The sequence below is a fragment of the Pinus tabuliformis genome, chromosome 7 (genome assembly GCF_031772625.1).
Source record: "Pinus tabuliformis cultivar Carrire ecotype Pingquan chromosome 7, CPIR1, whole genome shotgun sequence".
In the NCBI taxonomy this organism is placed as follows: Eukaryota; Viridiplantae; Streptophyta; class Pinopsida; order Pinales; family Pinaceae; genus Pinus; species Pinus tabuliformis.
The window spans coordinates 1,417,251,535-1,417,273,029 of NC_142293.1; the positions used below are offsets into that span (position 1 = coordinate 1,417,251,535).

Sequence of the window (21,495 nt, forward strand, 5' to 3'; positions counted from 1 at the left end):
AAGACATTTTAATATAATTTGAAATTGATATTTGTAGAAACCATATCACAATTATAAGATATTAAAAGTATAGTTATTTTGGAATGACCTCAATTATCATTATCTATATTCTATTTTATAGAAAAAATAATATATTTTTATTCTATAATATTACCATTTCCAACTTAATTTTTCCTATAAATTTAGACAAAATGTTTAACCATTCCAAGCAAATATGAACATTCCCATATTCCAAAATCTCATATAACATAGATACTAAAACAAAATAAAATCATTCCAAAAACTCATGCAGCATGGATATTAAACAATGGAAAAAAATGCACCCACCAAAAATATTAATAACATACAACAAAGATTTGTCTTCATGGCCCCAAATTATTTTTTTGATTTCTAATCAACTCAAGAACATTCGGGTACTCCTTCATGATATTTTATCTATATACCAAATATTGATGATGAATTTTTTTTATATACCAAAGATTGATCCAACAAGTAAATTCTTGCATTGTTGCGAGTATTGTCTACTAATTCTGTGTATTCCATCATATTTCTTCTTATAAAATAGCATCATGATATCTACTGCTATTTAAAAAAAAAAAAAAAAAACTTTTTTCATGCTTTGCAATGCCATTAACCGAATCTCCCGCATGTTACCTAATCCATGAGGGTTTTGGTGGATAGTTAATGCATTTCCAAAATGCCTGGGAACTGAATCCAATGGTTTCATTGTTGTAATTGTACATGTACGATTTACATCATTCATAATATACAATTAAATTCATTTTCCAAATTGTAATTGGAACAATAATAACAGAGCAAAGCGAGCAGAGCTTTATCTGTGTTGAATAGATTTAGCCACTAGTTTTGTGGCCTTCTTTTTAGTTCTCTGTCCATGACATTGAGAGTTAATGTATAGTGGCTGGTGATATTGTGGAAAGTTTGTTGTTGCATATTATCGTCAACGTTGAATTCTCCACACATAGTAGAGAAATGAGAGGATGCTAGCGCTCAAAAATGATTGATTGAAGCTCCACTTATTTTGGGTCAGATTCGATTCAATAGATATGACTAGCACGCAACACGAAGGAGAAATCTGGTAGATTTCACTATTAATTTTTAATTTTTAGTTCTGCATTGTCTTAAAATAAATTTTTCAAAACGTAGGTGTTTTTTATTTATGATTGTTGTGGAGTGTGAAAGAAAACAACATGATTTTGCCATTATTATTATGTATGAAAATTATAACCTTCATGTTTAGTTACATCGACCCTTGTTTATTTCGAAAATGATAGCAACATCTACCAAAAGACTGCTTGCATCGTGCAATATACTAAAGACATATACCTCTCATAAAACTAGAACCACGTGTAATGTTCTTAACGTGTAAAATGTTCCCATAATTCCATATATTGTAGAAGATTTAAATCTTTTTATGTTAGTAGGTGGGATTGCAGTGCCTTCTATACCCGTGAATCGATCTTTGGGAGAAGCAATGATGTTGTCAGTTGGGTTGCATTGAAGGTCACTAGCTATGGGTTGATAGCCAACAGTTTACTGCTCATATGAAGATGGAATGTCAAGGTATTTTTGGAAGTTTGAAGATTAGTTTTATTAAATCAATTTTCCTTCTTATTCTGAAAGTCGACCACTCCATTATTCTCTTTGGTTGCATATGCGCTCCTTGTTAGTGACTAGCACGGTATTTCTGGAATAAATAATGCAAGATTCATTTTGGCAAGAATACACCTCGTTTAACATTTGAAGAGGGTATGTTTTTGGATTAATAATAACCTCTACAAAGTTTGTTACCTTAGATTTCGATGACAATGTGTCTTTTAGTGAATGCATCATACATTGAAAATTGTTGCTTTAGCCTAACCCTTGCTAGGTGAAGTAAAAAAAGTGAGAACATATCCATTGTCTCAAGTTTTTCTATCAACCAAACTACATGAGGAAAATCAGAGCAGTTCTAGGAGTTTTGGTGTTCGTTGTTGTGTCTCTCACTGAGAAAAAACGATTCAATTTTTTATACATAGGCTTGAAGAAACATATGTAAGTGGGTTCCATCAAGGTTCACTTATAGATCGGTTCACTGACATCAACATTTGAAGTGGGAAGTGACTCGATCTCCCTAAATCTATGGATTAGAGATAGTGCCATGGCAGAAATCGATGACAAAGAGTCTCTAGATATAATGAAATATTGGAATTTGTGGTGTTTACTTACTTCAAAACTCACTGGTGAAGGTGGCTAACAATAATGGTAAGGATTGTTGATGCAACCATGAAGCCCAGGCGGTTTTTTATTCAATTGTTTCCCAGTTTTAATCTTACAATTCACATTCAATAGAAAATTGAAAAGCGATCATGGGAAGATTTCCAACCATTCAGTTGGTTTTCTTGTTTTTCTTTCAAGCGTGGTGTTTGGCATTGTGTCTAAATTGATTGGACACCCTACATGTGGCCTGCCTAAGAGTTTCTTGTGAATTAATTTATTGAAATTGAATTATTAGTAATTGTTATTATTCATATTTATTGGGCATGAGGGTATTGCAACCAAGGTGTAGTTTTGTTCCACACAACACAGGACGTGGCAACCTCAAAAGTGATCAAGAGCGATTTATCAATTAGGTTGATGAAAGTGAACGCAGTAAAAGTTTTTAACTTTGGACAATGGGTGTCTTCTATCAACAAGTATTCATAATCTACTTGTTGAATTACATTGTAAACATACACATTTTCTATTGAAGCTGACACCCAAAATGATTGCAATTTTTTTTATAGGAATATGGAGAAAATGATGAGACTCGGTGATTTCTTAGAGTTATTAAATGCTCTAATGTTTTCTGTTATTCATAATTGCATCCAAATCAGTAAGGACACTCTGTAGCATTCAAACCTATTTACAAAATGCTCAAGGCAAGAATGAATTTTTGGAACTTGTGTCTTAGCTATAACGAGAGGAACTACAAAAGAAGAGTTGTAATTTTGAATTGGTTCATGTTGAGAAAAACTCCATGTTTCAGCCCGACTCCCATCAGCGGTCAAAAGTTGATCAGAATAATGAGGCCATTTGAGGAGCGAATTTGCATGTAGATGTGGAGGTTCAATTTACACTTCCCAAGACCTTCATTAGACCCTGGGAAGAAGTTATGAAAAACTAGAATAGAAATGGTATCGAAGATTTCAAGGATGTGTCCTTTCAGATTCCAGAATATTCGAAGCCTACACAGTTTCACAGCACTAGATTTCTTCAGGATGATCCATATTCACTTGCTCCTATTCCACGAACACATATTATCAAATGCCAACATTGTGATCAAGTTGGACATATGAAATATCAATGTTTTGATCTTCATCCTTGTCAGCGTTGTGGTAAGAAAAATCATCATTTAGATAGATGTTCCAGAAACAAAACTCCTACAAGAACGAATATTTACCTTGGATGGTTCACTTCCTGGCAATTGTCTCTAACAAACAAGAAGATATATTAGTCATACCACATAATTTTTTCTCGAGTATTGGGTAATATTGCAGTGAAGACTTCTTTATATTCTCACCTTATATGTGATAGGGGGGAATTGATGTTAGTTAACAACTTTGAAGATTCATCATTCAAAGATTTATCAAGTGATCTTGAGCCACAACCTGAACATGTTGTCTAAGTGTACAACCAAAGGATGCCATATCTAGATTCCTAGTTATGGCCAGAGATAGAGAAATGTCCAATGAGAACGCCTTTGGTTGATTTGGTTGGTCGCCTTCACTAAACCACCACCTACAAAAGATTTTGATTTTCGCTAAAGTTTGTGTTAGGAAGAACTTCCACTAAAAGACTTCTTTAGCTTCTAGCCAAGTTAGGAATTGTTCCAGGAACAACTTGATAGTTCTAGAGTTGTTGGTCAACCTAAAATGACCACTAGTTGAGACCTCGAGTTCTCATACCTTTTGGCTTGTTTGTGGTTTTATCTTAAAAACCACCATTTTATAGAGCTCATTCATCCATTGGTTTTCATGCATTTTTGCAATTTAGCTCTCTTCTTGGACTCTCATGTATACCCCTTTATAATCATTGGTGGAATGTTAACTGCCTAATGCGTTAGGGTTCTAGTGAATAGTTAATGCATGTCCAAGAAAAATGGAAACTGAATCCAACAGTTTCATTGTTGTATTTATACATGTATAATTTCCATCATTCATAATACATAGTTGAATTCATTTTCCAAATATGTGATTCCAATACCACGTCTATTACATATTTTGGACCACACACCAAAATTTTTCATAGAAACATAAAAATATAGGTGGTAATTGCAATGAAAACTCATATTGCAACACTATATTATAAATAATTTCTCACTTGGCCCAAGATCCCTTATTTGCACTTAAGTGTTTGATGCAAATTATGAATACAACATAAGATCACCATAATAGAAGGCTAGTGTTGTGAAAATTGTATCTCAAATAAAAATCAAACTAGGAAGACTAATTCAGCTATATAAGCTTAACTTTATAGTCAATCCCGACACTTTTGTGTAAAAGGTAATTTACAATGAAAATAAGATCAAGGTTACTCACATTATAATTTCACGAGATATTTACAAAGCTATTCTCTGGGGGAATAAGCTACAATGGAGTGGATGTTAATATGGATCACAGTTCAGCATGAATATAATAAAATGAAAAGGTAAACAATCTCCCATTATAGATTTACAAGGTTGTAAGGGGTATTCTGAAGAAAGATATACCTCATTTTAAAAATAACTATTGCATGTGTATGCAGTTTACAACTAATATATCAACATAAGCCATGGACTACACATGTTAGAAAAAGTATCACCATGATTATTCAAACTACTTTATAACAAAGTGATACCTTGAATCAACATGACTCTCCACATCCCATAGAAAGATGCCAAAGGTGACAACCTCCAAAAAAAAAGTGGCCAAACCTGTGAATCATATCCTTAACATCTCATTGGTTGTACCTTTCATTGAGCCATTGGGAATAATGTGAATTTGACACCTCCCAAATAGAGCTTTTGCATGCCTCTTAATAATTTCCACTCCCTCTTTGGACCTCATTGTAGTATACCTTTGCAAGATCTCTAGATCAAAGGACATAACATAAGCCCTCAACTTACATGGTTTAGCCCCTATATAAGAAAAAACTATAGGATATAATTATTTACATTTAGGACCAACTACATCAGCGGTAACAGCTACAACTGATGCAATTGCCACACAATCTTGTGTGATTGAGTTATCTTGACAATTTCCTCCTCCTAATTCCAGGTGGGTCTAATCCAACTGCTCAACATCAATTGATTCATTTGAGATAAAAGGAAGCATCTTCATGCTCTTCTATAGTTAGAATTATTTTTAATCTCTTCTCAAGAAGTGTCCATACACGACAGATGTTGCATGTACTTGCCCCATTCACAACTTCTAATTTCAGAAACAATGTTTTAGTTTGACACCACATTACGATTTCCCAGAACAAGAGCCAAATGCTCCTTTATCATCTCAACAACCTCTATATAATGGAAATATCGAACTTTTTTGTCCTAATTTGGCCTTGTATCAAAAAATTTTGTTAAAGTTACAATGATACATTATTATTGAAATGAATTCTTAAATTGTTATCACATAGTAAAAAAGAATGTATGGTATGTGAACATTTTTCAAAAGAATCCATAAACACATGTGAGAGATCTTATCCATGGTTATGTGTGTGTAGATATAAATGTGAAGAAATCAACATAGATAGATGGAAGCACTTATAAAAAATAATGTTTGTCTTGATATGTATTTTATTTATTGAAATCTGTGTGTGTGTGTGTGTGTGTGTATATATATATATATATATATATATATATATATATATATATATATATATATATATTACCTATAGTAAAACAAACACACATACTAGTATATATATTTCAATTGCATATGTTATATATGTGATTATACAGATTGTAACTTACTAATTAAAAACCAAAACTTTAATTTTGACATTTTTAAATAGTTTGACATTGATCTCATGACAAAGAGACAAAGAAAACCATGACCTACTCATAATAGAGGGATTGAGGGACTCATGGTCACCTAGTCCAAAGCTAAAGATACAATAAAGGAAAATAATATAAGGCTAAGGAAAAATAGTGATCTAAAATGATCAAAACTTGTCATAGATACTACAATGTTTGGCTACATAAGATACAATGGCACATTACAACCTTGATAAGGGATTAGAAAAATTTATAAACCCTTATTTCCTAGACTATAACACTATTAATACAACAAAAGGTCCAAATTTATATAGCAATAATAAGCATCAACAATCAATTGTTAATGGCTCAGTGAACTTTTGGAATATTGAGTATCAATTGGTTATAGAGGCAGTGGTAATTCTTTCTTTAATTACTTTATGCTACCTGCAACTTCCAATTTATTTGCATATTATTTTGTCATTAATATATCTTTAATATTATGCAAATTTTGGTTGTATTAAATTATAGGGAACTCACACTAATAAAAAAAATCAAGATTTAAAGATAACAATTCTTTTTTTTTGTAAAAGTATCAGATAACTATGAATCCTTGGAGGAATAATGTATCATCTTAGTTCAAGCCTCTCAAAACCATTAGGAATTCTCTTGAATCTGTTAACGACCCCGTAAACCCTAAGAACATGAAAGTTGTTTACCTGGTTCCTTGCTCCTGTGTTATTCCCCATATTGGAGAAATGGGTCGGCCCATTAACCAGAGAATCTATGAGCATGTAGTAGACATTAGGCACAATCATTCCCCCTCATTGACTCTAGTTGAGCATGCAGTGAAATCAAAACACCATGTCTGTATTGAGGACTCTAGGGTCATTTCCAGTGTTGATCACTTCCACCATAGGAAGCTTAGAGAGGCTATTGAGATCGAGAGGTATGCTAGAAATATTAACAGGGATAATGGTTGGAAATTGAGAAAGATTTGGATCTCGGCCCTCTCTTCGTGATTTCAACACCTATCTTTGTCCTTTGTGTGTTTATTTATAAATACTATTTATTTGTAATATTAGTTACTTGCCACCTTTTACCATTTATGTCCCCTTTCCCTTTATTACTATTTAAAATTTTGCTATATTATGATTTATTTTGTTTAACATAATTATCATAAATATACTCCTAACATTTTCTTTTTCTTTTCACATAAATAATATTTTATAACCTTTTCTTAACCCTTTATCTTTATTCATTTTTTTTAATATTATAAATTTATTTAATATAATTAAAATTATTAAATAAACTTCTAACTACTTCATAAATATATAATATATTTATACCCATTCTTAACCCTATTTTTTTATAAATCTATTAAAATTTTAATATTATAATTAATTTATTTAATATAATGAAAAATCCCTAACAACTACTTTATATTAAGTATACCAATTCTTATCCCTTAAAGGTTCTTTTGAATTAATTATTCTTACTTTTTTAATAATTATTTTATTGAAAATTAATAAACTCCTAACAACTACATATTTTGCAACCATTCTTAACCCTATAGGGTTATTTTAATTAATTTAAGAATCGTTCTTAATATATTAATGAAAAAAATAGTAATTATGATTCCTAACACCTACTTTTTAACGTAATATATAATATTTTTAATAAATAACTTTTAGCTTCCAATTTTAAGAATATTTTATTTACCTTATTAACTAATCACTAATGACTAGTTTTCAATAGCTAACTCTCACCAATAATGCATCCATGCTATTTAGTCTTGAAGATTGATTGATTTTTTCACCTTTTCTTGAGAATGAACCACATTATTTAGTTCGAAACATTGACCAAATCATAATAATGTGATTAATCTGAAAAATATTTATCAACTATAAATCACAAAAAAATTACAAAATAAATGAATAATATTTTGCAAATTTATTTATGAATCTAGATAATAACCATCACTTCCCAACTAATACAATTCATTGCTCATGCTACATATTCATGTTCAATTAGTGAAATGGTAATGTTTAATAAATGAGTGGTAAGGTTTAATAAATGACAAAATTCAGTGCTCCTGCTACATATCAATGTTCAATTAATGAAGTCGTAATGTTTAAGCTTTTATCAAAGGATTCGATAACACTTGTCAAAATTACAAGTGATTCGTTTTTCGTTCAAAATTTATGTTAGTCATTTACAATTTTCAATTTCTAAAATGTGTTTTTCACTTGTTTTCGCTCTTGATTTACTGTAATTTTGTGTTCTTGTTTGAGAGATACCATTTATGTTAATCTATTCTAAAAATACTTCATTTTTCATTCAAAATTTATGTTAGTTATTTACAATTTTAAATTTCGAAATGCGTTTTTCACTTGTCTGGTTTTTGGCTTTTGGTTTAGTGTAATTTTTTGTTCTTGTTCTAGAGATACAATTTATGTTAGCTATGGTTTAGTGGAATTTTGCGTTCTTGTTTGAGAGATACAATTTATATTAGTTATTTTCAAAATTTTCTGAAATGTAATTATCATTGGTTAGCTTTTTGGTTTCACTTAGTTTTGTGTTTTTGTTTGAGTGATATAATTTCAAGTTTTGGTTTATATGACGTTATTTTAAATTTTCGTTTAAAAATAGTTTTAGAATTGCATTAATAAGTTATTATTTAGTAAAATAAATAGATATGAATGTTACTCTCTCAAAAAACACTCATTTGACTGTGTGATATTATTTCTTATTTTTTAGTTTTTTAATTTTTTTAATAAAAATAGAGTAGAGTTTCAATTAGATTTATTTCCAAGATCCATTAAAATCAAGAGACATAATATAATCCACATGAAAAGAAATGGCACTAAAATATGTATCCACAAGGCTACAAATAATATGGATGTATTTAAAAATTTCACTAAAACATGCATGAAATATCAAGGAAGAACAATATGGAAGTATCTAGCAATTTCACTAAAATATGCATGAAATATCAAGGAAGCTGCAAACAATATGTCAGTATCTCTAAACTTTCCCAAAAGATTAGAAATTGTTGGAAATCATTAGTGACAACAACATATGCAATATTAGCAGATTTCCAAACCATATTCCCATCTTTATGGCCTCCTTAAGATTTTAATCTCCAAATATAAAGGAATATAAATGGACAACGTCCTTCTTGATGACCTTTGATAGATGGAAGACCAACCATATTAAAAGGTATAATATCATCACATTTCATGACTAATTCAACAACAAAAATTTGTTTCAACATACCAAATTTCAATATTCTTTAACCACATCAACGTTCAACATGAAAATAATACTAAGACAATTGAAGAGAGCTCTTCAATCTCATAGCAATGGAAAATATGAAATTAATGCAAAAATGAAAGGAATAAATGGAGTTCAAATCATGGTTTCATACAATTTTAGTACCCAACAAAAACATCTCACACTATGATTTAGTGAAAAGTGTTTGAATGATGTGAAATTAGTATTCAATAAACATAACCAGTATATCATTCATCAAGTCTTAAAGATAATGGAATCCTATCATGGTGAAAATGGATGAAAATTTAATAAGAGTTTATTATAGAGTCACCTAGGATTTACAGATTTAAAACAATTTTAAAATAATTTATATTTTATAGTTTTTCCCTTTTGGAACATCCAATTCTATAGTTGCAATGTACATGAACAAAATGGTATTATTGTATGATGGTTGTATTTTATTGTTTAAGAATTTTGTAGCTCAATATTTTCAACAGAATTCCCCCTATCAAAGATTCTATTTCTTTTCAAATTGTTAAATTATTAGAGCCCACATAGGTAAGGACGTAGCTCTAGAATAATTACATAAAATTGCAAGAATTGAGAAAAAATGGACGGGAGAATGCATTTTGTATATTCACTAGTGATCAATACATAAAGAAACTAAGTTAAGTTTAACTGCATGCGAGCATTAACACTAATTAAAGCTAAGTGTGTTTGGTGCTATGTTCCTGTGCATGCACACCACATGCAAGAACTAAAGCTAACTAAAACTAAGTATATATTGTGCTATGTTAATATGCATGTACATCACATGCAAGCATTAAAGCTAAACTAAAGTTAAGTGTGATTTGTGCTAAATAAAACTAAATATAATTTCTGCAATGTTAATGTACATATACATCATATGCTGGTACTAACACTAACAAAAACTAAATATACTTTATATTATGTTAATACGCATATATAAACATATAATAAGTAAATTTAACGTAATTTTTAAAATAATTTTTATTTTAATATAAGTTATGTAACAAAATTTTCTAGTAACACTCTGATCTAGAATAAATTAATCAATATCACATAAAATTCTTAGGTTAAAAATCAAAATTATAAACACAAAATTCGGAAAACTAAAAATTCATACAAAGAATATGCTTACTCAAATTTGAATATTGAAAATGGACAATTTCCTATCGAAATCTATTTCTTATCAAAATCTATATTTTGATAATTTGGTCTTATTTGAAATTCTATGTTAGAGAAGAATCATTTTCTTTAAATATAAATGTTAGAAATTGTAACTACCCTCATATGAGGAGTTGGTTAAGTTAGAAAGTCAGTTAACTGAGCATTGAGTTAAGTCAAGTTAATTCATAGTCGAACTGATAGTGTATGGTTGCATGTCAAGTTGTGTGATTTTATGTCAAGATAATTTAGGTAAGTCGCTAGTTGGAAAAGGTTAAATACCCTTCACCTAATTCATTTAAAAAATTAAGTTTTGTGTGAGCAATAGAAGCGCCACAGCTCGTGTGTTTTGGGTGAATTTGTGTTTTAGCTTCTCTATCTTTCCAACAAATTGATATCAAAGCTACAAAAAGAGCACAAAATCCATGGTGCCTACAGAACCAGTGAGAAGAGGGCCAATAAAAAAAATCCACAATTTTTTTTTAAATTTGTAACAAAAACACGTGCAGCTTTGCAATTCACTTGTAACTTCAAATCTGCGAAATTTCGGGTTAAGTGCGCAGTTTATTATCGATCGGGAGAGGCCGTGGAGCTGCGATAAAATACGATGTCAACGTCTCAAAGAAGTGCTGCAACATTTCAACGGAGCACCTTAAAGTTAACAAGGTCACGTGGGTAATGCAATAAAGTTTTATTGAAGGCTTAAAATATTCGAAAGGCTTTGATAAAGTTTTATCTTATAACAAGTGCATGTCTCTCCGTATTAACATATTGTTCATTAAAGGGCTTGAAAAGTTTTGGGCTGGGTTGTTTTGCTTTATAAGCATACATATATGCTTTTTTCGATAGCTTTTTGAATGGATTTCAAAAATATATTTTTTTAATGATCAGATATGTTAAAGTGGGAAGGCAAATTTTATTAAAGACTTGAAAATGATAATTTTTTTTTAAGTTTTTTTATTAAAAAAATAAAGGTATCAAGAGTTTTATTTGAGTGGAGATTTTTAAAGTGATTTTTATTAAAAGAGAATCAGAGAAGGAAAATGATTTTATTCAACAAGAGAAATTAGGGCTTTGAAAAGTCTGGTAGTATGTAAAATTATTTTGGTGTTTTGTTTAGCATGTTAATTTTTTGGGTGGAGATTGGGACCTTATGGGGGTGTATATTAAATTTTTTTTTTTTTTTTCCAGGGATGATATGGAAGACAACCTCATGCAATCAGCGAAGAAACTATAAGAAAAGAAATGAAATTAGTCATGGGTCGCAAAGTGTGGCTGAAAAATACTAAAAAAATGAATCGAAAAGAAGAGACAAAGATTGTTGTCGTGTTTAGAAAGGTTCAGGGCGCAGCTGAGGAACTGAAAAGTCTAGCAAAAGACAAATAATAATTTGGTGCAAGGGGTAGTGACATGTAGCAACCGGTTATGTTACAAGCAAAGAAGTCAGCTGCAGATCTGACAGTATATGAGCAAGACTCTGAGAAGAAAACAGAGCTTGGAGAATGTCACTCAAAAGTAGATGATGGTTTTCAAGACCATAAAATTGAAACCCATTATGCAAGCATGCATATGGATGAAGAAGATGCAACAAAGATTGTAGAGAGAGATGTATGAGCCTCTGTTTGTGAAGCAGAACAAGAGCATATAAATTCTCAAGGAATCCATTGTAATGTGGATGATGCAGATGATGGTGAATCCCACTATGATGAAACACACGTGGATAATGACTGCAAAGTGAGATGTGAATTGGTGCAACCAACTACAGTTGATGGATTTGGTGAATTTGAAATTGTCAATGAAATTGACAATGAGCACATGCATGCTTGGATATCCCACCATAGTATGGATGATCATTATGTTGATGATATCTATGGTTTCTTTTTTGAAACAAGGATTGATTGTCGCAATATAGTAAGCACAACGTTTGATGAAGAATTGAAGGTTGAAGTTGCCACCATAACAACAAGATATGAAGCAATTGGAACTGCTCATGAAGAAGTATTTCATCTAGCAATAGTTGATGATCAAGAACAAGATAAAGTGATTGAAGAGTTTTTTATGAGAATATCCACTGACCACATAATAGTGGAAAATAGTTTTTGTGAAGTTGAAAAGAAGGTAGAGAAGGAAGAGGTAGAGCAGGAAGCTCTCACTGAAGAGAATAATAAACATGTTTTTAACATTTTTTTGAATATGTAGGTGTCTAGAATAGCATGGGCAAAGAAGTTGAAAGAAAGGTTGTTAATAAGTTTGATGCAAATTTGAAACTCATTGAAGATTGGATTGAGAAACCAATAGAACAAATTGAAACGAATCCTAAAGAAGTAGTTGGAATAAAAGAATTGAATGAAATTGTGAATATTGATCTTGAGTGTACAAATTACATGAAAATAACAGGAGTACCTGATGATGAAAGTGAAAAGAATGATATGAAAGACAAAGATGAATGCATTGAAACCATTTTTCAGCAATGGATTCAAGAAGATATAAGTTTATGTTATCAAGAAAGATGGCAGAAAGAAAGCCAGGAATATGAAGCGCAAGAAGAAAAACAAAGAAGATAGTTTGAAGATGCAATGTTGCGACAACAATCCATGGTTGAATGAATATTTGAAAAGAAAGATGTAGCAGACAAGATCAAATTGTGTTTCAACACAAATTCAAGAAAAGTCAAAGAAAAATTGCAGCAATAAGTAAAGAAATATGGATCTTACAATAAGAACCCGCAACAGAGAATGAAGTAATTTCGAAGATTTAAAATTTGGAAGAAGAGAAAACGAAAATGCAAAATCGTGAAAGTCTTGAGTCATTGTAAACCTAGCTGAGACATAGACCAGCATACATGTTTGAGTGATAATTGATTCAATTTCTATTGCAAGCCTAGCAGGCATAGTTGAGTGATGTTAAGTCATGTTTAGTTATGTTGAGTCATACGGTCATAATTAAGGGGGAATGTTAGAAATTGTAATTACTCCCACATGATGAGTTGGCTAAAGTTAGAGAGTCAGTTAACTGAGCGTTGAGTCAAATGGAGTTAATTCATATTGATAGTGTATGGTTGCATGTCAAGTTGTGTGATTGCATGTAAAGATATTTTAGGTAAATCTCTAGTTGGAAAAGGTTAAATACCCTTCACTAGGTTCATTGTAACAATCAAGTTTTGTGTGATCAATAGAAAAGCCCCAGCTCATGTGTTTTGGGTGAATTTGTGTTTTAGCTTCTCTGCATTTCCAAAAATAAAATCCTGGTTGGGATGACTCACCTGTAAACCAGTCAAACTAATCACAGGAAATTGTTTTCTCTGATTAAAAGAAGCGCTTGGCAATATCATATTCTACTCAAAAAGTAAAATTGAACGCTGAATGCAAAATCTATAATACGAGTCCGGACAGATTGAATAAGTCTGAAATGTAGGGACCTTTGCTTATTAACAGGTTAATTATTTGATCGAAACTTTTCACTTCCTAAGCCCACCAAAGGTTGTTGGATTAGAAGTCTGAATGAAACCATTGAGAGAATCTTAGGTCCCTGTGAAGCCGCCCTGGTACTGAAATTTTCTGGGTCGATTTTCACTCTAAGTTGCACAAATATACGTCCATTTCACTGTCAAGCATCATTACCCACCTGTTGTTTACTATGCCTGAATAAATCTTATGATATTCTGGGATGCATATATCATGCAATTCATGCCATTCTGCACGGTCTCGACCATCGTTTAACCTCCACATGCGGTTGCTGCCACGTTTGGGTATGCGCAGAGACTTCTGCAAACCTTTGGCAGTATAATTTATGTCCAACTACTCTGCAATATCGGATGCTAACATGAAATAGATGGCATCCCATACCATTAACCAATAAAACTTTCTATTTGAATAAAAACCCTTGTCATGTTTTTGAATGAAGAAGGGTACTTTCATGGAAACCCTAGTCCATCCACTGGACTGTGAAACATATATTTGCAACTCCATTAAATTCTCAGTTCGTTCTTTAAGGTTATTTTGACTGAGCAAGATAGTGCAACGCCTCAGGGTAGTGTCGAAGGTCATTTCCCTGAGATGCCAATATGGGTCAAGGCGAGGGAGTTGTCTCCACGTTCTGGTAGCAGGATTGCATAGGTAAAGATTCATTCTGTCTTCGTTTCTCTTACAGATGCAGATGCTCTGGCTTGCATTCATAATGATTAAGCCATTTGGACAAGGGGATTTGTAAATTTTTATATCCGAACCATAATTGTTCCCGAATTCTATGACCCACGTCTCCTGATATTGGGGATCCCAATAGAGTTGAATGAGAAATGCAGTAAAGGAATTCACTGAAAAATTTGGATCGATTCTTTGCAGGGCATTACCAGGAGGTAACAGATATTTCCATCGTTTGCAGACAATCCTTATTCTGACAACATCCCCAACAGGAAGCCTCGCTAAAATCAAACATAACAGATTGTCAGGCAAGGCATTCTATATATGTGTTTTTGTGTCCATGTGTTGATTGATTGCAAATAAGAAGATTTAATGGAAATAATAGATCAATGAAGAGAGGACGACCTTGAATTGTTCCACACCTCCTCAGCTTCACAAAGGCTTCAATTCCTCAGTGAAAAGGACGTATATATAAGAGAAACCAGTGGAAATTAATTACCAAATTTCATTAACAAAATTAATTTTAAATAAAAATAAGTTAGTAAGTTTTATTGCTATAATAAAACTAAATCAAACTAAAAATTAATTTAATCAAATGCTTCCATTCGTCAGAGAAAAAAACAGAAACCAGTGAAAAATAAATACCATAATTTCATTAACAAAATTGGATTCAATAGAAAAAAGTTAGTAAGTTTTTAAAACTAAACCTTAACCTAAAAGCGAGATGTAACTAAAACTTAACAATATATTTACCTCTTTCATTCCGAGTGAGGGGAGCAGTCAGGTAGTTTTACTTACTGCTACTACCCACGGATTGACACGTTGTGTTGTCGAGAAAAGGAAGCGTCCGTGAAAGGAAATCACCATAATTAAGAAGGAAGACACTATAATTAAGAGGCGTGCATGAGAGTCTATTTATTTATTGGGATCAACGAGAAAACTATGGACATACTCATATGAGAATTGGAAATGTGCCCAAAATGTTCGTTTGTTTGTTTTTTTTTTCCATCTATAATGCAATATCTCATTCATATACATAATTATCAATTGTTCGAAAATGTGCAAAAAAATTAGTATTTCCTGTCAACCGGGTGAGTCGTTCTTGCGGACAAGACCGACCTCCCTAGTATCTAATGATATCTGGCAAAAAACAAACCAATCAACTTCTATCTTTCTCTAAATATGCAGTTTATAAATAAAGGCAAACAAGTGTTTTAGGCCTACCTTGGGTCCAATGCAAGTTTGTGGAAGCCTCGCTCCATTGATCCAAATGAGCTCCCTTGTAGAGAATCTGCAAACACAAACAAGAACACAAATTAAATAGCACCTGAAAAGCCAATATAATAAAGCATACTTATCATGATGATCAAGGAATTCATGAAACAAATCACATAAGACAATTTGTTGAGAAAAATGAATCTGATTGTATTAATTTAAATCAAAGAAGAACTTTACAACCTGTGCCTTGATGTTGTATAAGCTCCTCCCAGGGTCCATCAAGAAGTCTCCTCTACTTCAACAAGTTTCACTCTCTTCCCAATGAAGCCAAAAAGTATGTGATCTCTCCTCTCAAGCTTAAGTAGGAAGTCTTAATTCCAACAGCATTTACCCTAAAAAATGTTCAGCTTCTAACCTCCTTAGCAACCAGCCCAATGCCTTAATTTATAGTGCAATGGAGGGAAGTTACTAGGTCCTCATTCAAAGGGATAAAGCCCTCCTTCAAAGGAATAAGCTCCTCTCATCAAGGGATTAGCTCCTTCACTTTTGGAATGCATGAACCACCTAGGAGCGAACCATCCACGTCAAGATTCCTTCTAGAATCATCTAGAATTAACCCAAAGTGAGTTTTTAAGAATAAACTTGCGCCTTTTTGACTTTCACAGGGGTCCGCACCCACTCCTTTAGAGACAGAGCGGGCAGGTCCGCAGGTAACATGAACAGGGGGTGCGGGACCGCAGGCAACAGTGAGAGAAAGTGCGGAACCAGAGCTTTATTGATTTTTAAGGTCTTTCTCTCATTTTCAAAGCTTGACATGAAGAGCTGAGGTTTGAGACTTGCTTAGGAGGACAATATGAATGATGATAGACCCATACTGACTACAAATAGTCATGGTGACAATATTTTGTGTAACGGATTGCCCCCTAAAGTGCGAAGTCTGTAGTAGATGAGGATTTCATTTATCATCTAAGAAGAGTGAAGTACTTTATCATTTCGAGGATAATATTGTGGAGAGCCCGGTTGGAACCTGTAAAAACATTCAATGAAAAATATATATATGAGATCATATCATCGCTGAGGTAGGCATTCCCATACTCAGATCAAAAACTGACTAGAAAACTAACTATTGCTCTGATATAGGAATGATCTTGTAATACATCACAAGTATAGACACAGTATGGACGTAGCCATCTGTTTATGAATAGTCCACTATATAATGAATACAAAATTCCTCGCATCCTGGATGGTGGAAACTAGATCCAGGGTCTTGATTTCTACTTCCCGAAATAGTACGATTCTAACCATGTGAATGAATGTGTCGAAGTCGAACATGGTAGAAACCACTTGATTACCAGTCAATGATGTAAACTGTTAACAAGTGTGAGAGAAACCACCAGTAATGTCAATGGCTCTCAAAGTACTCAGTACAATCCATGAGATGTGAATAGATGTGTTGATGTCAAACATGTCACGGAATCCTTTGATCGAAGGTCAATGATGCAACCTATCGTCGAAGGCGAGAAACCTGCCATTGAGGCATGCAGATCCCAAGGTACTGACGATTTCTAGATCATCTTTCTAGATAATGAGCTGAAGTCGATAGAAAGAGATCCGTCGTAGGCAAGCCCACAACACAAAATCATAGATCAAGTTTGAAGAAATTTAGTTGCAAGGACTAACTCAGGGATGGTCAAGATGGATGATAGATATTTTTCAGATGAATGGCTTATTTTCACTAACCTCTTGAACACATAACGACACAGCAGATGGTTTGGTGACAATTGACCCAAAGTTAATACCCAGAAACCGGCTGAAGACTTTCAATATGGTTTGATCAACTGTTAGGCAAAGGATTTCCCAACCCAGGTGAATAAAATTGTCATGTTCAAGAGTGGTTACAAAGTATGACAAGAGGCTCATTTTTCTCTCTTTCCCCCCACCATTTCTGGCAAGTACCTCTTTATTTTTGACAAGCTTGAGGAGGATAACATTTGCTTGATTATAAGCTCATCCTTCGGATGAGTCCAACTTAATTTAAATTCAAACCCTAAGAAGGAGTGGTTCGTTCCTGTTTGTAGTTGAACAGGTCCTTTACTATTAAATTTTAACGAGTCCAGTATAGGAGAAACTCAGCGTTTTTCAATTTTAGAGAGTCTGAAAAAACTTAAGAAGACTCCATGGTTGTCCTTTTCCATAAATTTGTGTCTCCCAAGCCCGAAAAAGTATAAAATAATACTTGAGAGAATCGCTTGATCATTACGACCAAGGAGTACTTTTCATAGTTAGTGCCTCTGATCTAAAAAAGTAAAAAAAAACGATCAATGACACGTCGTTTTATAACCAATATCGAATTTGAAACAACAAAAATCCGGTAATCTTTTCATGTTTTATGGTCAGAAAAGGGTTGTAAGTGGACCGTATTTTTAGTTCCGTTTTAACGAGTTTAAAAAGAAAAACTTGGCGATCTTTTCATGTTTTAGGAGTTAGAAAAGAGCTTAAAGGTGACTCTAATGTTTTTTCGTCGAAAATGACCGATTTCGCCTGAAAAATCCGTTATCCTGAATAAAAACTCAAACATTACTCATCCCTGTTTAAAATGGATAAAAATGCTTCAAAAGTTACCTATTTAAAGTGGAACATAAACAAATTAAAAACTCATTTATTCAAAAAACTTATAAAAAGGGCTTTTGTAAATTCATTTTTACCGTTTGAGTTCTGGGTGAGAAAATAGAGCTTTTGGTCAGAAACTTCTCATGAAGATTGCGGAAAATCCGTCCGTTGGAATCGAACGCCGTCTCCTCCAGGTAATCTACATCATCCTACTCTTTCATTTCATCCATTTCAAAGTTGTTTTTAGGCTTTGATTTCATTTTTTAAGGAATTTTTAGGTTAGAAACCTGCGCGCGGGGGTTTGCAGGCACAACACAGGTAACCTGCGGACCCCGACTTTTTCGTAAAAGGAAAAAAGTCAGGGGTCCGCACCTGCCGTGAAGGAAAAGTGCGAACCCACGCACTGTCTCTAACAGAGAGGGTGCAGTCCCCACAGCAAGGGTTTTTAAACCTAAATTTCTCAAATTTCACCCAAAAATTTTGCTTTTAGATATTCTAATTCGCCTTTTTATTGAATGTAGGGTATACATCATGCTTGATTGGCGACAACGGGAGCATGAGGATGTAGATCTCGCCGCAATAAATCATAAACCTTTAATTTATGCATTGAAGGCATGTGGCTTATACAAATTTTGGGCCATACTTAGCATGAGGGCCCAGGTGGACCTTTTGCCATGGCTGGTAGACAGATGGAGCATACAGGACCAGTGCTTCTTCATTGGTGGTCACCAGCTCGAAATGGAGCCGGAAGACATTTACTTCTTGACTGGTTTGCCTAAGAGAGGTGCACACTTGACTCTATTCGGGACTAGGCTAGGTGGCCAATCTGTCGATAGCCTCCGGCTAGAGTTTTGCAACGACCAGACTAGAGACAAAGGGATAGATATCAAAACCATAACCCTTCCTGAGCTCAAAGTGATTGTTTTTACTGTTACTAGGCTCTGCAAAAGTGCAACACTACATATAGCCACTCGATCCCAAATGCAGATGGTAGTAGACTGCTTTCGAGGCACCATCTTCAACTGCTGTGATGCTGTGTTGGCTAATATAAAAGGCCAACTGACTAGAAAAAAGAACGGACAACTGAAGACTTTTGGATATGGTGCTTTAGTCGTGAGCTTTGGTCTAGAGAGGGTCCCAATGTTGGTCCCACAACATCTCACTGTTGGAGCTGGACTTCCTCGAGAGCCCAAACTGATGCATTGGGTTGCAGTTATGGCCCGTCATCCTGAGGAGGGGACAGAGATCATTCGATTCACTCCTGAGCATTTTCATTTGTTGGAGAACCAAATTTTCACTATTCAGGAATTTCCTTATGCTGGGGTAGATTATTGTGGTGACCCAGACATGGCTTTTCTACCAGGAGAGCAATGGGATGACTCAGGTAAAATCATTTTCAACATTTTCTAATTTAATTTTTTTTTTGTTTTTATCTCGTCCCAAAATTGATAGTAAAAGTTTTAAATGCAGATGTAGCTCCATGATGACCAGACACTCTCTAGCCTTATGAGAGGAAACAACCAGCTGCAGTAGCAGCAGCCCCACAGGACGAATCCACAGAGACTTTGGCCGAATTGGAGAGTCATCTAGAGCGCTTGACAGTAGACATTCCGGAGACTAGCATAGATGACATTCCTCTTAGGTTACAGCGCTATGTGATTGGGGTCCCAGGACCTTTCATGAGGTTCCTTTGTAAGGTGGCCCGTACAGTGGTCTCTTATCATGATCATCACCAGTGATAGGATGATCACCTATTGTAGACACATATGACATTTTTCGCTTTTTGTACTATCATTTTTGCCGATCATAAGGTGTTTTTCAACCTATGATTGAAGACGATGTATATTTGACACACTCCTATGTTATACTATATCACTATTACTGGCTTATCTTGTAAAACATGTTATGGAATGTTTTTAAATTTACTTGTATGATTATTGCAAATGTCTACTTAACATTCGAAAAGCAATTGCATCTCCTAATGTATTTAAATATCTTGGAATATGCTGATATTCAATATAGTCAAATTCACGTTCCAAGAGACGAACTCTTAAAAATAGTCTCAATAACACTGGATTTCTAATGGCATATACTCTATTAAGTTGTAATACAACGAGTTCAAAATCTAACCTCACTATCAAACTCCGAATCCCAAATGAAATAGATTCAGATAATAACTCAATCACTGCACTATACTCTGCAATGTTGTTTGTTGTTTGAACGAGGCTTACCCCATGCATAGATACCAACTCGTCAGAGGGTGAATAGATAACCCAAGCTGCGGAAGAAATGTTTTGAGTATTACGACAAGCACCATCAGCAAAACCAATGTATGTTTGAAGAGGCGTCGACATTTGCAATATCAAGAGCGAAATCAAGATAAGCAGGAATAATGACGAAAAACACTCTCTAAGCTAAGCACACTTTTTAAACTAAAACACACCAGCTAGAAAGAAAACTAACCTAACTAAAAATCTCCACACCCAGATTTAAGCATAATATCTCTTTAGGTAAAAACCATTTCTGGGTTTACCTAAAGAGACCCCGTCAAAGTCTACCAATTCATAGGCCCCTTTTTCTAGCTTTCGCTTAACAACATAAGGACCATGCCACATGGGTACGAATTTCCCAGCACCTAATTTATCATTTGCTTGATCGTACAATAAGACTAGGTCTCCTTCCGAAAAATTTCGAGGGGTAACATTTCGATCATACTGAGCTTTAATACGTTTGGCATGAGTTTTGATCGCTAATGCAGCATCACGTCGATTCTCATCTAGCTGAGCCAAGTATAACAAACGTTTTTCCTCTTCGGAAGTGGCTGGAAGTAATTCGATGGCCATTTGCAATGACGGGATTTCGCATTCAATGGGTAACACAGCTTCCAGACCATAAACTAGTTGGAAAGGAGTGAACCCGGTTGACGTTTTTATTGAGGTTCGATGTTATGAAACCAGCTCAAGAAAAGATAGAAAAGAAAGATCGACGCCTTAGAATTCAGCCTCTTCGAGGGGGCAACCCCCTTTACATTACATAAATGACAATTCTTGGATGATACAAATGACAAAACCT

The 21,495-nt window shown here is 33.7% G+C and overlaps 1 pseudogene; it reads right to left on the reverse strand.

Annotated features, from left to right (window-relative positions):
- Positions 1-4,853: 4,853 nt before the first annotated feature.
- LOC149252971 (UV-B-induced protein At3g17800, chloroplastic pseudogene) overlaps positions 4,854-21,495 on the reverse strand; it is a 57,023-nt pseudogene continuing 40,381 nt past the window's right edge.